Consider the following 4,799-nt stretch of genomic DNA (forward strand, 5'->3'; position numbering starts at 1 on the left):
TAAACTTTTGTCAATACCGCATGTCGAATGTGTTGTTATTGTTGCAAAGGCTTGTGATTACGGCGGTCAACCTAGTTAATGGGTGTTGCTATTTGACACGGCCATGGAGACCTTAGTCGAATTGAAAAGTTAACACTGACCCCTCGACATCGGGAGATTATTCGAAGGACACCGTCTATAGCTGCTCATCGAGTCGGAAGCCATATACCAAGAGAGGGCCCTTCTTGATTCTCTTTTGCAAAGGCACGATGGTCGCACTCAATAAATTCAGGATCGGGAAAGCCTCGCTGAAGTTTCTGCACCTCAAGATGTGGCCCTCGTTCTTGGTCTCAAGGCGATACGGCGACGCAGCTGGTCTTTTAGAAGAAGAAAACCATGTCGCCTCAAGGGCGGTGATCTATCAAAGACCCACGAGAGACACGGAGACTCCATCAAGAGCACTCGTGCAACTTGTTCGACGGAGGGAGAAGAAGATAATTTTGTCAAACTCCCCGATGGTGTACCTCATGGGGACAGATCATCTTCCCAAATACATCATGCTCGGTTCCGAATCGGATCGCTGATTACGCCGATGATCTACCGACCATGGGCGATACGCACGGGCGCAGCGACGCATAGCGGCTTATGGAGGATATTCCACAGCGTACCGCCCGAGCGCAAGATAGATGCGCCCGGAAGAAGACCAACACAGTGGTACATTAAGGGTTGCTTTCGGTCGCGCTTAACGTCCCTGTTTTACTGAGATGACCTGAACGGGGAAGAAAGTCCGCTTCGGCAAGATCCCAAGGATGTTGTGCTACGGTGAAAAGTACTTTCACCGGAAGCAAGCGACGGTAGAAACGAGCTTGTCATCGCTCGATGGAAAAGAGGTAATAAATCATGGACAATGTTTAACATAAGTCTTTAATGTTTAAACATTTTTATTTAGCGCTTAACTTTAGTATTTACCGCTTAACTATTATTCATACCGGGTTTAAATATTTTTGTTCTCCGCTTAATTATATTCTATAACGCTTTAAAATATATAAACACTCGCTTAAATATAGTTTTTTTATAGTTTAAAATGAATGATCTCACCGAAATTGTTTTGGTTTATATATGTTAGTTTCCTCGAAATCGGGTTCCTGCGACGTCAAGAAGAAATATTTGTTGGGGCCAACCGACCTGATGGACGCCATCGCTCCCGAACCACTGGCTCAAGGCGTGACGAGAGGGCGCCCTCATCGCGCTACCGGACGCCGCTCTCCTACTTCCAGCCCCACCACGCCAAGACGATTCCTCGACGCCCGAGAAGCCCTCCCCTACCCCGCAGATCGCAACAACCCCCTACCACGACAACGATAGCGCCCCTCGACCACGGCAGCTCCTCCGACCGCGGGACAGTTTCCACCGTGACATTGGGCGAGATGTCACCGCAACTCTTATGCAGTGCATGCCAGATATTGATGATCGAGTTTCTCGGCTTGTCGCCGTGCGGAGGCGCCTGGAAGGACGTTTCACAATCGGCCGCGCCATCCCTCGAAAGAACTCAAGCACCCGGACGAACGAGGCGTCGGAATTTCGACTTTACGCACGACATCATCGGGAAGGTCATTCCAAGGCGGCCACATTCAAGAGACTTGCGAAAAGAGGAGAATAATATCGCTCCGCTCTCCACCGCCGACCGACGACTGAACAATAGCAACACCATCGGGCTGGCCGATGCAAGCATCGAGTCCGTCGCCGCTGATGACATGGACACGACGCGGAGGACATCAGATGATGTGCGTCTGCCGCGGTTGAGAAGGTCGCCGACTCTCTCTCGATGAAATCGCTGACCCGCTGGAACCGGGCCGCCGAGATTGCGGCATCAAAGATGGACACAATCCCCTCAAGATCAAGAACAAGTTAGGGCGTGTCTCCCAATGATGCCGCTGGTCATGGCCACGGCTGAGAAGATCGCTCGAATCCGCTGCCGTGGCCGCGTCGCGTGGCCGACAAGATGCATGTCAAGCCTGTACACAATCCCACAACAAGAACAACCATGTAAGGATGTGTTCGCAGCTGATGTCGCCGCCATCGTCCCCCGCATCGAAGCGAAGATGTCGATGAAGACCCCGACCGAGCAACGAGAGATGATCAAGGCCAATCAAAAATTGACCAGCATTTTGCTCGGAAAGCTTTTTATTCAAGAAGAAGAAATGGGTTGGCTCGAGTCGTTTTAACAACACGAAAGCAGGAGTTGATGAGGATCTTCCTCAACCGCCTATGGACGGGTAAAGTGTAACGCTTTTATGTTATTGTTTAAAGGGTTTCTTATAGTGTTTAACTATTTCCTAATAGTGTTTAATACCTTTATGTTATCATTTAAGTTTTCTACTTATCGCTTAATTATATATAATATCATGTAACAATTGATAATATCATTTAAATACTTACAATATGGTCTTATTATATCTCATATCGCTTTAACCTCAAAGACCGCCGCGGTGGAAGAACGACGATGCCGCACCACACGCCGATGCATTATACATGCCGCTTGAGGGGAAGGAGATGGTCATCGATGATGTGATGGACGCCAGATGCATCATACAAAAGTCGCCGAGCAAAGAGCCATATCTCTGACAAGAGGCGCCGCCCATCACCGTATCGCATTTGGGCCTACTGCATGCCAAAGCGTGATCGACGCACACGACACAATTATGGCTATGATCGGGATGCCGCGACAGCAACCTCGCATGAAGTTCAAATTGTCATCCTCCCGATAATCATGAATGGCTACTTCCATGTCGCCGTCCCCGACAATGATAAACAAGAATACAGCATTATTCTTCATGTCCGGGTAATGCGATAAGGACGCTGATGACATGGTAAGTTCTTTAATTACGTCCGATTAATATCTGCTTGAGTATTTAAATCGATATTCTAATCTCGACTTGCATATCTCGACACGGAATCTATTCGACCTTTGTGTCGACATGGAGTTCGGCGAGTCGGCCGACGGCAAAGTACCCGCCTGCACTGCATACGTAAAACCCCACGCCAAAAACAAGGAAGCGCCGATTGCGCCGCCTCACGCCATGCGGTTTATCGAGCACCATCGGGGTGAGAAGTTACGGCTATCACCGACAGACGTCCCTCACCTCGGGACACGGTATGTTACCCGATACTTAAGGAGGGAGGGCGCACAGGCCCACGATAAGGTGGTGCACAAGCGGGTTAAATTTTTGTTTTTGAATAACATGTCTCAGATATCTCGATCACAATTTTTCAAATGTAACTCGACAAATTTAATTCATTGTTTTCGTGTTCAAGAACATGACTTGTATATCTTAATGTAAATTTTGTTTGTTTTGAATTGTAAAAGCGTGTTAAATTCCATTCGTGTTTTATTTCATTGTTTAATTTACGTCTGTAATTGTGTACATTTCACTTTCATTGTTTAAATATACTATATATCGCTTTTAAACATCGCTTTTAAATATTTCAAAAATACGGTGTACCCGCTTAAAAATAACACCTGCTCGTTTAAATAAATGCACTCATTGTTTAAAACATCAGCTGAAATATTTCAAATTACATCGTATCCGCTTAAAAATAACAATGTCTCTGTAAATACATTCAATTCGTCGTAAAGAGTAAGAGTTTAAACGTGGAAAGGTTCCCCATCAATACACAATGTTTCCCCGACATCGCTTGGCTTTATTAACAATGCCCTAGTCGGCGACAGCTTTCATCAGAAGATCGTCGATCGCGACCGGATCCTCGGCAATGCTCGCAATGTAACTCGCTGGACATCAAACGCTGGCGACTCGATCCTCTTTTCGCCTAGGCCGCCCAGTGCCTTCTAGTCACAAAGCGGTCGCAAACGAAGCTCACGATTTCGGCGCCCTCAAGGCCCGTCATCGCTCGGGTATGGGGAATATAGCCTTTGTACGCCCAGCTTGTAATTGTCGACGGTGAAGTACCCGCTAATAAATCGATGTACGTTGGTGTCTGTCGCATTTGTCGTCGCGCAAGCATGTTTGCAGGGATACCATAAACTTGCCACCTTCGACACGAACAAGTTCGATGGCGAGATCCACGTAGTTGTCGCATTGGTCGATCACTCGTAACGATCATCGACACAACGATCAACACGAAGACTTCGGGTCAGTCCTCAACAATGATCTCTAACTTCGAATGTATGTTCAGGGCATAAGTAGCTCTCCCATTTGGTCGCTTGCTCACGCCGGTTACATAACATGCGCATCAACTTGAACCCGGCAAATAATGTTAAACAAAGATGCTGATGGTTAAATACTCGCCAACATGTTTAAACATTATCAGTAATTATTTAAACGAAATGATTAATATTTAAAGTCAGACAAGTGTAATGAAACAAATATTGAGAATGTTTAAAGGGTAATACTAAATGTTAGTGTAAACCAACATTCGCAGACCTTTTCATGGAGTCGACCATTTTCGCCACCCGCAGAAATGACGTAGCTTCCTTGATCCAAGCATCGAACGACTCGCCGACGCTCGAATACATCTCACCCCAACGATCACCTCCCGAACGAGATAATCTCGACCAATGTGCCATATCCGATTTATTAATCAACCGTGATGAGCTTCGGTGATATGGCCCGCAGCTCATTCACTCGGATCATCGAAATCTTTAGCCGTGGATGCCCACGCAATGCGGAAGCATATAGACCAAAGACTCTCCCTCAACGCCTTCCCAAGTCCGACATTGGCTTTCATAAAATTGGGCCTCCAAAATGTCGAAGACAAGACGCATGTGGCGAAGAAGGGAAGACTCTCGCAATTGCGCCACA

This window comes from Dioscorea cayenensis, chromosome 12 (genome assembly GCF_009730915.1).
Source record: "Dioscorea cayenensis subsp. rotundata cultivar TDr96_F1 chromosome 12, TDr96_F1_v2_PseudoChromosome.rev07_lg8_w22 25.fasta, whole genome shotgun sequence".
NCBI classification, from domain to species: domain Eukaryota; kingdom Viridiplantae; phylum Streptophyta; class Magnoliopsida; order Dioscoreales; family Dioscoreaceae; genus Dioscorea; species Dioscorea cayenensis.